A 21,306-nucleotide genomic window follows, 5' to 3' on the forward strand; every position below is an offset into this window, starting at 1 on the left:
GGTAAGATGGTGGTATTAATCCTGGTGACAACATTAAGTTAGTTTTAAGTTGAACATCTGTCTGATAGTTGATGCTTACTCCAGGATCTTTTGTGTTGAATGCATCAATTAGACAGTGCAAGTACGCAGCCCTGTTTAACACTGCCATTGATCGGGAAGTCATTGGAAGCCTCTCCATCGTCTATGACAAGAGCCATCATCCCATTATGAAATTATTTGATGAGTGAAATGAATTTGTCAGGACATCAAAATGTGGCCATGATCTTCCATAGACCTGCCCGGTTTAAAGTGTCAAAGGCCTTAGTCAAATGACAAATGTTGTTTAAAGGTCCTGGTATTGTTCTTGATATTTATCTTGAGTTGATAAGTGGCAAATACCACGTCAATTGTACCACGCCTCACATTAACTTTCTGTGAGGAGGGTATCTTCCAGATGTTTGGCTAAACGATTGAGTAGCAGCCTTGCAAGAATTTTTCCAGAGTGAAAAAAAATAAGAGAAGAAATGTTGAGAAGAGATATTCCTCTGTATTTATCACAGCTCTGTCTCTTTCCCTTCCTCTTGTAAATATGCACTATGGATGCATCTTTGAATTCCTGGGGAATTAGATGCTTCACTCAGAGTGAAAAAAAATAACATGTAGCTTTTTTGTCAATGTGGAACTGCCAGTCTTATATATCTCTGAGAGTATGCCATCAGAGCCTGGAGGTTTGCCAGAAGAAAGCTGTTTTGCAGCTTTCTCAATTTTCTGGATGGTGGCCACTGCATCAAGGGTTTGGTTTGTTTCAATTTGTGGAAGTTGTGCAATCATCTCATCATTGAGGAAAACCTGTTCAGTACAGAGTTGAAGTGCTCTGCCCAACTGTCTAAAATATTGGCTCACTTTGTTATCCGTATTGTCTCATTAGCATGTAGCAGAGAAGTTCCGATAGCCTGTGGTCCATATATTGTTTTAAGGAAGTCATAGAATCACTTTAAGTCATGAATATCAGCATATTTCTGTATTTACAAAGATTTATCATCGAGCCATTTATCTTGTATTTTGTGCATTTTTTTTTTTTTTTTTTGAACAACACTGTGGATTTTCGAAAATGCCTCTTTTTTTAAGGCACAGCTCGGATCCTGCTAAAATGCATTGTATTTTTTGTGAGTAGTTCCTGTATTTCCTCATCATTTTTGTCAAACAAATCCTGATGTTTCTTTTGGAATGGTTCAAGCACTTCTGGTGATGATGTTTGTACAGCTTGCTTCGTGGCTGTCCAGTCATTTTCAATATCAGAATGACCAAACTGTAGTTCAGTTAGTCTTGCATTGAGATTATTCACAAGCATTTGCTTCCACTTTTAGTTTGGAGGCATTAATGCGCTTGGACATCATCTTTCCCTGAGGCCACCACTTGGCTACAATGCTGAGCCTTAGCTTGGAGAATATAAGTTTGTGGGTCATCTAGCGCTCCGCACCACATATGGTCTTGGTAATCAGAACATCTCACCTGTCTATCTTTCTGGTGATTACATAGTCAATGAGATATTAGTGCTTGGATCTTGATAATCAAAAGCTCAACATACTAAATAGAGCAATTAAATAAATAGAAAAAATAGATGATGAAAATAAAATAGAATAAACAATGTTTATTAATATAGCAAAAATTTAAACAAGGAATTACAATAAAGAAAAATCATTAACCCATAGATTTTCAAAGATAGACTCTTTTCATCAGAGGATAAACATTAGTAAAAAAAAAAAAAAACTGTACCAATGATTAGCATAAATTTGAAAATATATTAAAAATTTACAGATATCAATTCACTGGACAACAATTTTTTACTTTATGAATGTTGTCTAGATTTCGACAAGTGATTTAGGGTATCTTTGCATTGCTGAATCAGGAAATAGCATCCGTTTCTCTCCACCATGTCAGGTTTGTGTGCTAAGTTGATTTGAAAACAAATCAGACCATGTGATAAAATTGATTAAATTTTTATGGCATTATTAGCTCATTTTTTTCAAAACACATCATCCTACATCATCCTAAGTAAGGTTTTTAAGAAAAAAAAAAATGTTTGTCCGACGACATATATTGATTACCTGATGGAAACATTGATTACTGTAAACTGAATGGTGGACATTGATAAAGGTAAGTAAATGTAAACTGTATGTTGCATCACCATTGTTCAAACTTCAGGGCTTGAACTTCCGTCTCTTTGAACTCTTGGAATGTTTAGCGGCAGAGCGGTTTCTCTTCAGAGTCTAACAGTAGTCAGCCATCATGACTGCATTCCAGTGACCCTGATATCTGGTCTCCAGTTCTTTCATGCCCTGATGGAATCTCTCTCCCTTCTTGTCAGGTTCTCAGGAAACCGATCCATATGTGAAAATAGGTACTGCATATTGACACCCATATTGTACCTATTTACTATGCCTCCCCACGGGACAGAGTTAGACACCAGGGTCGTTTTTTAACGTGGAGACAAGGTACAAAAATAAAAATTGTCTCAGTCGTGAAGGATTTCTCCTCCACCGAAAGAGAACAAGAAATAGAAGTGCAGCATCTGAAGAACAGATACTACACTTTGAGTAGTTGACACCCATGTTGTAGCCCAGGTTTCTGAAAGCAGTCATCATGTTGTTGACAAGTTCTGCATAATTTCTGAATTTATTGTTGCCAAGAAAATTCTTCACTCGCAGTACAAATGCCTTCCACGCTTCCAGTTCTCTCCCCCTCTCCGTCACTCATTTAACCCAGGTTCTCAGGAAACTGGTCCATATGTGAAAATAGTGCATCTTGATGTTCATGTTGCAACCCAGGTTTCTAAAAGCAGTCACCATGTTGTTGACAAGTTCTGCATAATTTCTGGCCTTATTGTTGCCAAGAAAATTCTTCGCTTTCAGTTCCACTTCATTCATTGAGTTTTCAAACTCTGGATCGCTGATGAGCTGCCGGATCTGAGGACTATCAAAGATGCCAGCTTTCAACTTCTCCATGGTTAATTCTGGAAAAGCCTAACACAAGTGAAGCAGTCACCATACGTGTTGAGAGCCTTGGTAAACTGCTCGATTAAGCTGAGCTTAATGTGCAACGGCGAGAAGAGTATTCTGTCTATCCACCAGAGGGTCATTGATGACGTTCCTTTCTTTGCAAGGCACCAGTTCCTCCTGAACAGGCCAGTTATTCTTTGTGTAATGCTGAGCACGGTCCCTACCATCCCACATGCACAGAAAATCTGGATACTTGGTGTTGTCCCAACAAAAAGTTCATATGCGGATAACCAATTTTTTCCAGTGCATACTTCACGGCTTCATATTTCTCTTTCAATGCAATAGATTGAGCGATAGGTACAGAGGTAAACGTGTTGCCGTTGCGTAACAACACATTTCAGTGATCACTTGCTACTGTCAAAGAACAGTCTTCAATCTTTGGGTTCGTACTGTGGCACCCCAAGCTTGAGCAGAAGCTGCACAATATATGCACAGTAGACCAAATCCTTTTCTTCAGAGAAAAAAGAGGTATTCTTTATGCTTGTTGCAGAAGAAGGTGATGCTAGCCACTGTCAGAGAGGAGATTTTTTTCTTTCAATCTGGATGCCAACAATTCGGCAGAGTTCTTTGACAAACTGAGGTCGTAAACTAGATCATTGAATTCCTTTTGGGAAAATGGATGTGGAACATCATCTTCAGAAACCTTTTCTTCTTTTCCTTCTTCTTCTTCTTCTTCTTCTTCCTCTTCTTGTTCTTTAAACTGGAGGTATCTTCATCACTAATGTCCGAAAGTTCTCTGAAGATAGACACTGGAATTTCATTACAATGAACTATAGGACCATGTGCTGATTGAAGATCAGGATACTTGAGGCTGCCCCGATTCTTTTCTGTTGATCCGAGTCAAATCAACAGCGCAGAAGTAGCAGTCAGTGACATGGCTTGTCAGCTCACTTCAAATCATGGGAAATCCAAAGTTCAGACTCCTCTTGCCATTGGTCCACCCACGCAGAGTCTCTGTGCATGCCTTGTACACAATGTGTGGTGCCCAAACTTTATCTTGGTCACCAAGTTTAATACCAAAATAAGCATAGTAAGCACGCTTTATGAAACTTGTAACCGATTCTTATTTGGAGCAATGGTGTAGTTTCCACATATGTAGCAGAACATGTTGACCTTATTTCTGTACGAAGTCATCTCATTCACCTGCAAAACAAAAATGGGTAGACGGAAGATAAGAATACACACAAAAAGCATCAATGAACACGTTGCCATGATAATAAACAAACAGGGTTGCCAGATTTCACATGCAACAAATTAAAATTTAAAGAAAAAAAATAAATTAAAGATGGAAGATCACTTTTAAAAGTTAACTCAGTCCATAAGTAAAAAAACGGATTCTGCACGGCATTTTACCCTCACTAACTTTTAAAATGTTCCACACATGTGTACACTGTACATGTGAACAAAAATGTACAAAACATGTGGCCAGAACTAAAAAACTTAACCTGATGGAACAAAACTAATGTGATTTCTGGATTCAGCACATCAGATTCACCATAAATCAGCTGAAAAGAAAAAAAACAAAAACGCAAACAACAAATTTGTTGTTGACCAGTGATAAATGTATATTACATAATATTAATTTATTATAAACTTTTAAAAAATGAGGTGCATCTAGTATATTAATTTCTTTGTGGACTGTTATTCTCATCTTCATAGTTGTTGTTGTTGTTGTTGTTGTTGTTTCACCACATTTTGGCCAACTCATCATCTGGCCTTCTTCTAACCATGATGGTATAGGGATATTGAATTTTATAACTGTATCCCCAGTAATAAATTCCTTAGTTGTTGTTGTCTCACCATGTTTTGGCCAACTAAACCTCTGGCCTGCTTTGGTTAGGATTAAAACCGCTATCTTAAGACAATGCTCACCAGAAACTGTAGAGAGTCAACGCATCTATCCACTGCACCATGGACTCCTCATATATAACTGTATGTGGAAAAGAATCCCAACAAAGTGCTCATTATAAAGAAAATTTTTTAGTATTTCTTAGTATTTCATTTTTTAAATATCTTCATTTTAGATGTCAAAGCCCTTAGAGATTAAATCTTCACGGAGTGAAGAAAAGCGTTTGTTCTTATTGACGATTGTAGCCAGCACGTTATGCTTAGGAAACATGTAAGATTTGCCTTCTAAGATGTGATATATATATATATATATATATATATATATATATATATATATATATATATATATATATATATACTAGCTGTACCCTGCCACGCATTGCTGTGGCTCAATTTGGTGTAATGGAAAATTCTAATAAAAAGAGAAAATGCATGTTTCTTATATATTATATATAGTACAGCAATCCACTCCAAAAAGTCAAAAAAAAAAAAAAAAAAAAAAAAAAAAATCGAAAATGAAAAAAAATGGTACTCTTGCAGAATTGGATCCTGATCCTCGGGATTACCGTCAATCATGGCTTGGGCTCGACCAACAATCAGTGGATAAAGCTGAACGTAGCAAAAATGTTGAAATGCTAAATGTTTTTTTTTTGTTTTCTGTATACAAAAATGTGAGTTAGTAATTAATATTTAAGTGATGGGGGGGGGGTTACTATACAAAGATTCGAAAAAGTTGTCCAAAAACAAATAAATGAAAGCAAAGGTAAGGTAAGTTACGTTTCTACCTAACTGGATAATTGTTTAGTATTCTTATGCAATGTAAAATGTTTAATCGGCTGGAAAAGCAGAAATGGTTGCAGACTCTGTTGAATACATTAAGTTTGAGAAAGTAAGTTGAAAACTAAAAACTATAAAATACAGTGTCAAAAACCCACCAAATATAGGTTACCATGACATAGGCTGACATAATCGGTGGGTTTGTGACAGTATTTTGTATAGTTTTTTAGTTTTAACTCACTTTCTCAAACTTAACGTAATCAACAGTGTCTGCCACCATTTGTATCTTTCAAATACACAGATAAACACTGTTTTTCGAGTCGACTAAACGTTACATTTAATGAAAAGGGTTTGTATTACTAAACACAGATACAAAGAAGTTGTCAAAAAATAAATATATAACAAATAAATGTTATGAAAGGCAAGAAAAGTAAATGTTCTACCTAACTGGATAACATTGTAGTTTTTTCATGTAATGTATAATGTTTAATCGGTTCAAAAACATGCAGTGTTTATCGGTATATTTGAAAAATACAAATGGCGGCAGACTATCGAACACGTTAAGTTTGGGGAAATTTTGGGAAAATGAGTTTAAACTAAAAAACTATACAAAATACTGTTAGGAACTCACTCAATATATGTTACCATGACGTAGGCTGACATATAATCAGTGGTTTTAAACTTTTGCTTGATACAGGTGACGACTTTTAAGAGTCCCTTTTAGTGATTACCTGGTTTGAGGATATTATACAACTAAACGGCAAATCTGCCCCAAAAATCCGGTATTATTTTACTTTAAGGCCCGTCTCATGTTCGTATATAACGAAATATTTTATTGTAGATTTCAGTGTACTAAAACGAATCTGCAAACAGTTTCCGTCGCAAAAAGAAAGTTTTCATGATATGAAGAAATTACTTTTTCGAAAAGTGGGTGATCACTTTTCATTGTAAATTTAACTTAGAATGAGCACCCACTTTCTAGCCACCTGAGAGCGGAGCATTTTTCTGTGTGTGTGGGGGTGTACCCCCCGCCCCTCCAACCAATTTAAGCAGGTAATTTTAAAGGATTTTCCAAGGGTAGAAAGGAAGCTCCCCCCGCCCCCCCCCCCAAAAAAAAATCGTGGCCACAAAATGGGTGATCATTTTACGTTAAATTATTATGTAAAAGTGATCCTTCACTTTTTTAAATTAACATTTCTTCATATCTTGGAAATTACTCGTTTGCCTTCATTATAAACGTTATTTTCGTTTTCAGCTACCCCGGAAACCTATAAGAGTGGTAATTTTAAAGGAATTTTCGAGGGTGGAGTAATTCTTCATACTTACCTTCTTTTTTTTTTTTAATAACATAAAAAATTAAGAATTAGACGAATTTATTTTTAGGTAGGCTTCGCCAGGAAAGCTTTTAAAAATAAAAAATTAAGATAAACAAATGGTGCTAGTGTACTTACTGATCCGCACTATTTTAAGTCTGCTGGTCGCTATGGAACTCAACAGCCACCCAAAGAAGTATTTTGACGAACGTGAGACGGGCCTTAATGGAAAATTTTATCAAAATTCCAGGATGCTTTTTCAATAACATACAAATTTATTTTAGGTAGGCTTCGCCAAGAAAGCTTTTAAAAATAAAAAATTGAGATAAACAAATAGTGCTAGTGCACTTACCGATCTGCGCTGTTTTTTAAATTGTATTTCAAAGTTTGATTAAAGTTTTATGATATGTTTTTTTATTCAATTGTAAGGTTAAAGTACAAATATATATATATAATTTAAAAAATAGGGAATTTTATTTTTACCCATCTATTAAGTAGATAGTTAAATGTTGTAATCCGAAAGTCGTCAACATGTGGTGCACATGAAAGGCTCATTTCTACCGGAAATGAAATGGTGGACAGTCTCGCAGTTACGAAAAATATTTTTATTTTATTTAATATATTTTTTATAATTTGCGATCTTAATTTATTTTAATAACATGCAAACATTCCTTGACTTTACAGATAAATTTTCTGAAAATTTCAATTAAAATGGTAACGTAGAAATATGGTTTTATTCACTTTAAACGAACCAAGAATTACATTTTTATATATATATATATAATTTTAGTCATTCAATGAATTTAAAAATTTATGACATGAAATGGAACGTGGATCTTTTTACAACACTGCTATCAAAGACATTTATTTCAGGTTTCACCATGCAATTTGGATGTGAACTTTTATATATTTTTCATTAACTTCCCTTACTCTATGACAGGTAAATACTTAAACAACTTTTAATTGTGATTTTCCATGTCTCACTGACTTTAGCAAATAAGGTGTAAACCATTATAACTATTTGCTAATATTTTCTCCTCTGAAGAGATGGTAGACATCGAAATCCTATAGGATAAGGAGTTAAAATATTTCAAATGTATTCTTTGTCTTACATAAAATAATAAAAATCTTTTGATTTGAAATTTAAACATTTCATGTCATCAATTTTAAATTCATTGAATGACTAAAATTTAATTTATTTGCTCTATCTTCTATATCGAGCAATTCTTATTTAGGTGGGATAGTACTTATAGAATATTACTGCCAGTAATATCTTGTAATCATAGGTTTCCATACCAGTTGATTGTTAGATAAGTTTATTCTGAAGTATATATATATATATATATATATATATATATATATAGTGTGTGTGTGTGTGTGTGTTAAAAGTCCATGTATGCTTCTAGTATAGTGCTTTAAAGGTTATGATAGTTTTTTGAAGCATGAAAACGATGTTACATTCTGCATTTAATATTTTTATTGTTATTTTCTTATATTTCAAGCGGACCTCCACTCTTAGTCACAAAAAAGTATCGAATGAAAAAGAAAAAGAAAGCCCTTAAAAAAAACTGGAAATTTGTAGTATGGTCAGCATTCATTCCTTAGCAATCATGTTCAAAAAAGTTCACTTGAATTATTTTAGCCGTTTGTGGGAGAAGATTGTATTTTTTATTTATTTTTAAAATTTTGAAAAAATGTTGCAACGTAATAGCGTTTAATTTAAACGGCAAAAGTGAGACACAATTGATTTCAATATGTATAATGAAATTTGTAGGGGAAAAGAAGTTTAAGTGAAATTAAATCTCTCTGCCCCAAACAAAATAATAAAAAAAAAGGAATAAAACAAAATGACACCTCTCTCTCATTTAAAATGCACCACATTTATTTTTCAATAAAAATAACAAGATGAACAAGCAAAGGTCCGATCGGTAAGAGTTTTGGAGAAATCATTATGATTAGAATGTCCAAAGCAGGTGAAAAATCCTTTAAGGAATTATTAAGATTAAAAGGTCATGTTAGATGAAAGTCCTTATTTAAATTAATCAGATTAGAAGGTGAAAGTCTTTTATGAAAATAATATCCTTATTTCAAGGTTTGTGTTTTAACTGGCGAAGTTCGCCTTATTCAAAAGTTCCATGAGGAAAGTAGTCCGTTGTTATTAATTCTTACAGAAAATGTACGAAATGGGTGCGTGTGTGCATAAGTGTGATTTTTGTGTGCCCACGTGGCGTGTGTAATTGTGGTTTCGACAGCTTTGAAGGCAAAGATGAGATAAAAATGAAAGGCATGTTCTTATGTCACGTCGGAGCAAGAAAGAAGGGAAAAAGGAGGGAAGAAAGAATTTTTTAATGCGTTTAAATACTTTTTGGACCGGCTTCAAAACAAGATTGCTACTGCTGATATTTTGTTTTTTGGAAAAGCGTTAAAAAAAATAATCTTCTAAATTTTCTCATTGGTCGCTCGTGTCACGTGATACTGTCTTCAACTACATCTGCCAGAAATATGTTTATTTTACTTTTGTTGTTGTGAGAAAAGCATGTGGGTGTATTTGAAATTATGTTGTTGCTAGAGGAACTTATATTTTTTGTGGAAATGCGTGGGGAAATTAAAATCGTTCGTTTATTTGCACGTGAGTGTGTGTGTGTTTGTGTGTGTGTGTGTGTGTGTGTGTGTGTGTGTGTGTGTGTGTGTGTGTGTGTGTGTGTGTGTGTGTGTGTGTGACAGCACAAATTGAAACAAAATTGTTAAACGGTAAAAATAATGTAATTAATAGTTATCATAATGATAGTACAGTAAAGTATTAATAACAAAGGTGATAATTTTAAATAATAATAATGAAACTCCCCAGGAGGCCAGAGTTAGAGACAATGTCGGCTTTTTTAATGGGGAGTAAACTCCGTTCCCCCCTCTATAAAGATGGCACACAGGATAGGGATGAAAATAAATAATATTAATAATAATAATATTAGTTAATAATTAAATGAGAATAAAAATAGTCTCGGTCCTGAAGGAAAATAGAAATTGTCTCGGTCCCGCAGAAATTCTCATATATAGACCCAGGATAATATCAGAGCAGGTACTTAAATGTATGTGCTCTTGGCCCGAAAGTTACTGTGCGTATTATTATTATTATTGTAACCATAGACCAACAGTAGCTTTCACATAAAAAAATTATGTGCATAAGTGCACAGATATATATGCATACATAATTAACACCCACATATACACATACATACCAATACATAGCCTATGCAACGAACATGCATTACATATATATATATATATATATATATATATATATATATATATATATATAGAGAGAGAGAGAGAGAGAGAGAGAGAGAGAGAGAGAGAGAGAGAATGTTAAGATAAAGCATAAAGTTACATAGGAATTTTATTACATTATCAAGTCAAAATGGGTTACAGAAAAAAGAATAAAGGAGAAACCTTTAGGCCATAGCATTTGAAGCTTAATGCTTTTAGTCAGAAGAGGAGAAAACGCCGGCATTATACAAAAGTAAACGCAAAAAAATTATATATTGTTTTGTATATTCTTTTAGCATTTATTGCTCTCGTCTGTCTCATTTACCTCCCCATCATTTCACCCCCTATGAAATATTTTCCAATTCTAAGTCGGTGTTGACTTTTTTGCCTGTAGAGTAAGCGAGAGCTCTTTATACCATTTCTTTTAAGTACTGTTATAATTTCAGATACTCCTTCTAAAATATACCGACATAGCATAAATCCCCTATTTCATGTAAACTCCTTCCATAGTTATAACCCATTAATACATAAGATTATATAAGCATCTTCTTTCAATTAACTTACCTTATATTCTCCCGTAGAGTTTAATCATGCATAATGTAAACATATACCTATATATTAAACCCATCATGACAGATATGCAATAGTTATCTCCATTATATAATAAAAGCTGTAGTCCTCCTATATCATAGAGATCACGCTAGTCCCCCCACCCGCTAAACAGCATCAATACTTTATCTTACTTAATTCGCTCTTAATGTAACTATCGTCAGACGTCGCATCTCTATTATGTTATCTAGCCTCTTCTCTCTTCTTCTGATGAGAAGCATTAGGCTTCAAAATACCATGGTATAAAGAGTTCTTACTTATCCTACACCCCTACAACCATTAATACATATGATTAAATAAGCATTTTCTTTCAATTAACTTACCTTATATTCTCCCCAAGAATTTAATCACACATATTATCCACACATATTAAACACACGGATATGACGGATGTGCTATACACCTACCTGCATTATATAATAAAATCTATACTCCTCCTATATCACAGAGATCAATTTAGTTTCCCCAAACAGCCTCAATATTTTATTTTGCTCCTAATGTAACTATCACTAGACGTCACATCCCTATTATGTTACCTAGCCTCTTCTCTCCTCTGCTGATGAGAAGCATTAGGTTTTGAAATACCATGGTATAAAGAGTTCTTATTTATCATACACCCCTAATTGATGTATCATACTTTTTTTTTGTTGATTTCTTTATAAGAATTGATTTTATTCTCTTCCTTTAACTCTTCTACATTATATATATATATATATATATGAAAATAATGGAAATAGTATTCCGATAAAATAGAAAAATAAAAAGGAACAAACCGAGTTATGTGTTCATCAATGTTTCGTCTTTATTTCATCCAGAAGAAGTCTCAAAATAAAGACGAAACGTTAATGAACACATAACTCGGTTTGTTCCTTTTTATTTCTCTCTCACTCTCTCTCTCTCTATATATATATATATATTAGAAATTTCGTTCGACTTAGAGAAATTGATATGATAGAAGTTAGATCTCCATTTTTGACACTTGGTGACACTATCCTTCACTTTTTTTTTATTTCATTTTCACTCCAAACAAGGCACAGTGTCACTTTGATGTAGGGGGCTACTATCAGGGACATAGGTTGAAGGGATACTATGTAGGGAGTTGAGCAGCAAGATGTCTGTTCACATTACACTTGAACTGCATGGTAGTACAGTTGGGAAAGCAGAAATCTGGAATGGAGTTAAAAAGTCTAGAAGTTCTGGGAAAGAAACTATTAGAGCAGAAGGCCTTCTTACATCTAGGGATCTCTACTGTCTCTCTTGCTGCTTGTCACGTTTGTCGGGGGTATTTACGTCGAGGGGGTACAAGAGCTTGTAGTTCATCAGAACATCCACCATTAAAATACTTGTAGAACAGGCAGAGGGATGCAACATTTCGACAATGGGACAGAGGCTGAAGCCTAGATGACAGTTCAGTCAAAAAGAAAAAATGGATTGTAAGAGAAACAAACAAGAATTGTCTCTGCTCTTAAATGAAAAAATGCTGCCCAAATATACTAATGTATAAGTTTCATCCTATGCAACAACCAACATAGAAATGTTAAAATTTTTAATGTGACTATCTGATTATTTTGCTAACAGTTTTTCCTCTGATGAGAAGAATTAACATTCTTTGAAACTCTGCGGATTAAGGAGCACCCAGCTTTAGAGTATTCTGCTGAATAATAAAAACTTTTTGTAAATTTCTACTTTACAGCCCTGTTTCTTCTTCTTCCACTCTCTCTCTCTCTCTATATATATATATATATATATTAGGAATTTCGTTTATTTGACTTACAGAAATTGATATGATAGAAAATCTCCATTTTTGACACTTGGTAACACTATCCTTCACTTTTTTTTAGTAGAAACAAGTGAAAATTATACCTAATTTTAAAATTCAAATATTTGACACATGTGCCACTAGAAATGTGTGTTTAGTAGTTAGGAATGGAAGATTACAAAATATTTCTTTTAAATGTAAGTAGATTTGTAGTGATATTAAATTTACCGAGATAAGACACGTAATTATTTTTGAGACCTCAATGGAGAAAAGCACTGTAGTTGTCAGTAAACCATAGGAGATATTTGAATTTTCAAATAGGAGGCAGTGCTACCTAAAATCCTTTAAAATACTTAAAAGAAATACTGAAATTTTTATAAAGTATTTATTAATTACTGCCTAATATCTATTAATTGTTAAAATTTCATACAAATCCGGAGTGTATGAATTTTCACAAAGGGCTTTCAATCCTCTTTTTAACCCCTTTGCCTAAAAATAAATAGTCTACATTTGAACCTCTTACACCTAGCAGCTGTGTTAAAAATTCCAATATTTAGCAGTTGCATGATTAAGAGCTATTTTCTTTTATATTAATATGCAACCATTCACATAGTTTTTGGTACATGATTTGGTTAGCTAACACAAGCATACTTTGCATACATACGTCTTTCTATTAATTTCCAGCTACACCTGCTTCCACCCCTAATATATTTCTAGTTGAGCCACCGATAAATGACAATTTGATAACTTATCAGGAACTTGACAAGAGGTGAAACTAAAAGACCTAGACACAATTCTCTATCTATTAGGTTGACAAGAAGGTTCTTGCGGAATTTTTAATTTTGATTTCAAATGATGTATTTTCAAATAGGTTTTCATTATAATACCTTTACTTTATATATCATTTTAAAAAAACGTTTTTCATTACCTAATCGTTTAAATTAAAATCGTTTTAAAACAATTGTCTTATTTTCAGAACGTTGAATACAAGATGGAAAAAAAGTAAATTTGCACAATTTTTTTTATTTCAATTCAAGCTAGTCCGAAAAGCTGCTGAAACAGCTTGCAATATCAATGAAGCATTTGGCCTAGGAGCCACTGACACACAGCACAATGGTGGTTTAGGAAATTTTGTACCGGCGTTCAGAGTCTAAAAGATGATGAGCATAGTGGCCATCGGATGTTGACAACGATCAATTAAGAGCCTTAGTCAAAGTCAATCCATGCACAACTGTTTGAGAACTTGCTTCTGAATTAGACTTAATGTATACAACGATTTCCAACCACTTGAGAGAGATTAAAAAACTTAATAAATGGGTGCTTCACGAAATGAACGACAACCAAAAGAAACGCTGTTATCAAGTATCATTTTCCCTTCTTTTACGCAACAAGAACGACCTGTTTTATGATCGAGTTGCTACTTGAAATTAAAAGAGGGTTCTTTACAACAGCTGGCATTGCTCAGCTCAGTAGTTAGATGCCGACAAAGCTCCACAACAGTTCCTGAAGCTAGAGTTACACCAAAAGGTCATGCTGACTCTTTGGTAGTCTGCGACTGGTCTCATCCATTATGGTTTTTTAAATGCAGGCGAAACCATTACGGCGATGAAGTACCGTTAACAAATGGATTAAATTTATCAGAAACTGTGAAACAGCACTCAGCATTAGCCAACAGAAAAAGCCCAATTCTCCTCTATGACAATGCCCAATCACATGTTGCTAATTCGACTCAGAAGTTGAATGAATTGGGCTACAAAACTGCCTCATCCTCCATCCTCTACAAACCTGTCACCTACCGACTATCACTTTTTCAAGCATCTCGATAACTTTCTGTGTGAGAAATGCTTCAAAAACTAAGCGATATCAAAAACGCCTTTAGTGACTTCATTGCTACCAAAACGCAAGATTTTTACGTTACTTGCATAAATACATGTGTTTTGCATTTGCCAAAGTCTGTTGACTCTGATGGTGCTTATTTCAATCAATAGATCTTTGTTTGAGCCGAGATATGTTCATCTGAATTTAAAAGTTAAAAAAACGCTAAAACTTTCTTAACCTGATATAATACCTGCTCGAACGGAATCCACAAGGGTTGTATGCTCTTGTTCTATGAGCCATGATTGGGTAAAAGTTCTAAGAAATTTGCAATTGTATTTTGAGTGCTGCCCGTACTGGAGATTGAACCTTCAACCTCCAGAAGAGTGTAATTTACAACTGAAGTTTTACCAGGTACTTTATCCAGTACGCTTCAGGCCCTTACAGACTTTTGTGTTGATTCCTGAGTTTGACAGAAAAATTCAAATATGTGACACTTACGTCACCCGCGTGTTGTCTAGTGGTGGAACACTCCCCGATCGTTGGTCTTCGTGTCTTTTGATGAGAATGTCAGCGGCCAGTACCTGAAAGAGATTCGTCGAGCATTTCTGCAATCATGCCAAACAAATTAAAAAGACAAGTCGATATTTGTTTTTTTTTCTGATTCAAAATTCCTTGTTATTCATAAAAGGTTACAATCGTCGTTTTGTACTTCGCTATTAAGTTAGGGACTGGCCGTTTGTTAACTGCAAAGTTCTTTCGTTTTCGATAAAAACTAAACGGCTAAGTGGCAAGGTCAATCGATGAGGCAGTCAGCTTTTTCGCTCGTTCGGGCCCAGGGGAGCAGATGTCTTTCTGTGTCTGTCAGTCTCTGTGTGTCTTGCGCTCAAAACTCGCTTATATTGTGGGGGTGGGAACTATATCTTCTTCCTTTTCTCTCATTTGGCCCTTTAGCCAATCAGGATGCCGGAACCACTGTCACTCAAATCTTCACCAGGCGGCCTATGCCCAAAAAAGGGGCTGTTTCTTCTTCTTCTGTTGGCAATCGAGTAGAATATCTCAGCCAGCGTGTGCTTAATGGAATTTGACGGGCCATTAAAACCAGAATGGTCTTGTTCAATTAACTTTGAGGGATCATAAAAATCAACCAAATCCAATTCCACAATGGTCACGTGTCTTTTCAATAGAAGCCACTTACCCACCAGGGAGCAGCCAACAATGGTCGCTTTGTAAATTGGAATTTCATTGGTACGCTTCCTTCCACTCACGTATTGGGCTGTCATGGTCAATTAGCGTTTACAGCTTTCTTGGCCAAAAGAAGTATCCCTCGCACACACCATTTTGGCCCTATCTACCTTTTTTCCTTTTTATTTTTTCTCTTTTGTTTACAACTGTTTTTTTTCTATGCCTGTAGTCTGTCCCCCCCCTCTTTTCTCGGTCGCCTGCTACCTCTCTCAGTGTCTATCCCGTTGGGTGCATTTAGCTTGCAGTTTACTGCACCTTCGAGCCTGTCTCAAATAGTTCAACAGAAAGATCCCCGATTTCTACAAGATACAACTGACCAAGTCCGGAGGTTACAATGTTGTAAAAATACATCTAAGATGAGAACAGTAGTCCAAAGTACCCAAATAATAAAAATTGGTTCGGTTATGCATGAAAGATGCTTTTAGAAGATCCAAAGAAAATTATTTTTTTGCAGAAGTTAGACGATTTACTTTCTTTTTTACTAACATGTAATAACTTGTGTAGTGATTGGTATGTTGTTTGGTTGTATAACAGACATGCCCAAACTTGCGTAATAATTAGGGCTATGACAACAGCATATTCTTTTCATTGTTTTGACTCGAGTATATAACTTAATATCTTAGATGTTTTTATATAGAGAGATGTGGTTCTAGGTTGATTAAGTGTGTGTGTCGGATATATACCCGAGAGTCAAAAGAATGAAAAGAATATTCTGTTGTCACAGCCCTAGTAATAATACATCTGCATCGACTTGTACTAAACTGTAATAACCAAAGTAGTAATTAGTATGTTATTCGGTTGGCTAACACAGACATGTCCAAACTTGTGTAGTAATACATTAATTCATTAGAGTTATTGTTGATAGGAGAGAGGTACAAACCTGGTAGCAAGTGAATTACAGTGCATAATACAGGTCTGTATATCTCTATAAGTACTTGTCTCCACAAAATTTCAAAATTTAATTGAGGTTTTCATAATCAGTGTAGTCGAAAACCTGTAAAATTGTGGAAGTGGACCTAATGTACCCCCCTCCCCCGCCAGTTAATGTGTGTGCAAAAACGAAAATAAGTCCGGAAATGAAATTTATATTTAATATGAAGCGAAACAAACCAGCGTAAAAAAAACAGTAATTGTGGCTAAAAGCAAACCATAACCTGCATACACATGTATAGGTTTGTCAATTTAGGTCTGGATGCGACAACTGGTAAATAGCCAATCAGTGTGATAAAATATATAAGACATTAACTAAAGTAAACATATTTATATTAGAAGGTATGTAGGTAAAAACAGAAAAAAAAATCAATTGTTAAAACACGTTTACATATATGTTTATTATAAGAGTGGTGAAAAAAAATGATAAAACTTATATTATGGTTGTTATAAAAATGAATAGATAATTAAAATTTTGTTCCTTTATCATCTTTACATTTTTAAATTGCCCTCCAATCGAAAATAATGGAAAAAAAATATTAAAGAAGCGTATATATAATATATTATATATATATACACAATATACAAATGATTTAAATATATACATATATATGTATATATAACATACATATATATATATAAAATACATATATATATATATATAAACATGTATAAAATACATATATATATATATGTATAACATACATATATATATGTATAACATACATATATGTATATGTATAACATACATATATGTATATGCATAACATACATATATATATAACATACATATATATGTGTATAACATACATATATATGTGTATAACATATATATATGTATAACATATATATATGTGTATAACATACATATATATATAAAATACATATATATAAAATACATAAATATATGTATAACATACATATATATATATAACATACATATATATATGTATAACATACATATATATGTATAACATACATACATATATATGTATAACATACATACATATGTATAACATACATACATATATATGTATAACATACATATATATATGTATAACATACATATATATATGTATAACATACATACATATGTATAACATACATATATATATGTATAACATACATACATATATATGTATAACATACATATATATATATGTATAACATACATATATATATATGTATAACATACATATATATATATGTATAACATACATATATATATATGTATAACATACATATATATATATGTATAACATACATATATATATATGTATAACATACATATATATATATGTATAACATACATATATATATGTATAACATACATATATATATGTATAACATACATATATGTATAACATACATATATATACAATATACATATATATATGTATAACATACATATATATATATGTATAACATACATATATATATATATATGTATAATATACATATATATATGTATAACATACATATATATATATATGTATAACATACATATATATATGTATAACATACATATATATATGTATAACATATATATATATATGTATAACATACATATATATATATGTATAACATATATATATATATGTATAACATACATATATATGTATAACATACATATATATATATGTATAAAATACATATATATATGTATAACATATATATATATGTATAACATACATATGTATATATGTATAACATACATATATATATGTATAACATACATATATATATATGTATAACATACATATATATATATGTATAACATACATATATATATGTATAACATACATATATATATATGTATAACATACATATATATATATATGTATAACATACATATATATATATGTATAACATATATATATGCATAACATATATATATATATGTATAACATACATATATATATGTATAACATACATATATATATGTATAACATACATATATATAGCATACATATATATAGCATACATATATATAACATACATATATATAACATACATATATATATAACATACATATATATAACATACATATATATAACATACATATATATAACATACATATATATATATAACATACATATATAATATACATATATACATATATATAATATACATATATCATATATAATATACATATATCATATATAATATACATATATCATATATAATATACATATATCATATATAATATACATATAATATATATAATATGCATAATATATACATAATATATATAATATATATAACATATATATAACATAAATATATATATATAACTAAGACCAACACAAAGTCAAGTATCTGCAGAATGTATTCTTGGTTCCTCCTCTTCTCTTTTCTCTCTCCCAACAATCGAGCACAGCATATAATAACAAAACTCTAAAGCACGTCTGACAGCACTGACTTCTGCCAACAGTCTGCCTCTCCTCTTAACAACACAGGCTTTTTATATGGCAAAATCGTTCACCTCTATTTGCATATTCTTCTAACTCACGTGATCACTACTCTATAAATACGAGTCTTGACCGTTTCTTTTCTTTCTTTTTATTTATTTTCAGTGACCGACCCGCACGTGGTCTATCCAGGTAAGTCACGCATTTCTCCACACTCCCCCCTGATCTCATGATCACAAACAGGACATGCGGGCAATCGTCGTTGGCGAGTACTCCTTCGAAGAATCGGGGGCAGCACTTCCTCATTGCTGTTTTCTTCATTACCACCATCATTACTACCAGTCTGTTCCATTATCCCGTCTCGTGGTTCCATAGGCGGTGTCTCACAATCAGGGCAGGGGGGCAGTATCCGTCTTTGTCGGGTACTTCTCCGAAGAATCGGAGGCGTCATCTCCTCGGTGTGCTCCATCATCCCTTCTCGCGGGGTTTCGCAATCACGGGGGGTGGGCAGTATTCGTCTCTGTCGAGTATTTCGATGAGGCATTACTTCCTTGTGTCCATCGCTCTCCTCACTATTGTCATCAGTATGTCCCATCATTCCCTTATCTGGTTCTGTTGGTGGTGTTTCTATGCTCACCTGAAGGGGCAGTAAGTGATCAGAATCATCTCTGAACGGTGTGTGATCCTCCTCATCGTCCTCAGAATCAGAAGAGGTATAACAAGGGCGGATATCTTTTACGTGACGTGGTATGCCACCAATCAACATGGTCTGAGGACTTATGATTTCGTCTATTTTTCCCCGGAAAAATTTCGTAGTGCACCCAGCATTCGGGGGTTTTATCCAAACAAGGTCTCCCACCTGATATGGTGTATTGACAACACTCACCACTGATGGTATGGCATCAACTCCTTTCACACGCTGTTCATTTTGGTAAATCCCATTGGCTGGTGCAGTTGCTGGTGTTGCATTGTCCTTGGGTGTTATATTATACCAGTACACAGCTTCTGGAATAGAGCACTGCGTCCTGGCTGCAATTCTTTTGATGGTGCGGTGACACCGTTCTGCTATACCATTACCCTCGGGATAATATGCACACCAATAATGCATTTTAATCCCCCATTCGTGCACGAATTTCTGAAATTCTTGACATCGAAATGTGGCGGCATTATCAGTCAGAATTTCAATCGGGGCACCACGTTCAAAAAAGATAGCTCTCAACTGTTGTATAATGCTGGCTGCATCCTGTCGTGTCAACAGGCGCCATATTGTGAAACGCGTCGGGCCACAATCCGTCATGGTCAAAAAATGTTTGTCCCCATAATGTGTTATGTCCATCCCTACTCGCTGCCAGTTGCCCTCAACCTCGAGCTTCCCTTTTTGCCATTGGGATGGTGCCGGATCAATTCTCTGACACTCTTCACACGAACGTATGGCTGCTTTCACTGATGCTTTTGTAGTTGCAGGGCATACTCTTCGGACAAAATATGCAGTCCTCTGAATTCCAGGATGTCCAATCTGCTGGTGTATCATACGGATCTGGTTAGGTGTTAATTGATCCGTTACAGTCGCGCATGTTTGTTGTTGAAGATCGGATCCCTGCCTCATTGCATCGATCCACCTCTTTGGTACTCGAGTCAAGCTATCAGCCAAATTCTGCATCGACGAGACTAACGTAATGTCTACCTGCAAGCTGTATTCGTCAACTAGATGCTTAATTATTGCTAGTCTCCTTCGTACTAGCATTTCACTTGCAGCTCTAGTCTTAACTCGAGCCTTTCCAGTCAAGGTGTCGGTTAACCAATGGTAATCACACAATGAGTCAGTGTGGAGATGCACAACATTAGTCTGCCATTGCAATGCGAGATTAAGACCTTTTAACGTGGCATCAAGTTCTGCCAAATTTATATGTTGGGCATCATTTTTCGGACGAAGCCAGCATGTATCTTCCACAACAACACCTAGTTGCTCCAACACAACACCTGTAGCTAACGAACTTGCGTCAACCCATGCATTTAGTTCGTTTCCAGACACTTGCCACTCACCCCGGGCAGGGTCATTCCTATGCACTCTGGACAACATTTCAGCCATCATTTGGTGGAGAGAATCATCATCCGCAACATCGTCCCATCCTTTTGTTACTGTAGTCACTCGTCTTTTCACCACTCCTGTTGCCGATCGGAGCAATCCACAGACAGGTAGATGTCCTACCAATTTACCACAGATAGAAAACACAGTACGTCTTGTTAATACATTGGGTAACTTTGGAAGTGGGCTCCCTCACTTCCATCGCAACGTA

At 34.0% G+C, this 21,306-nt stretch overlaps 1 long non-coding RNA gene across 1 annotated transcript in view; it reads right to left on the reverse strand.

Moving 5' to 3' along the window:
• Window positions 1–1,615: 1,615 nt before the first annotated feature.
• LOC145268249 (uncharacterized) overlaps window positions 1,616–21,306 on the reverse strand; it is a 46,340-nt gene continuing 26,649 nt past the window's right edge. The window contains exon 2 of the long non-coding RNA XR_013864865.1: window positions 1,616–4,181. This is a non-coding gene — a long non-coding RNA (uncharacterized LOC145268249). The remainder of the gene's footprint in view (window positions 4,182–21,306) is intronic.

The sequence above is a fragment of the Euprymna scolopes genome, chromosome 43 (genome assembly GCF_053919585.1).
Source record: "Euprymna scolopes isolate OS-2025 chromosome 43, ASM5391958v1, whole genome shotgun sequence".
Taxonomy (NCBI): domain Eukaryota; kingdom Metazoa; phylum Mollusca; class Cephalopoda; order Sepiida; family Sepiolidae; genus Euprymna; species Euprymna scolopes.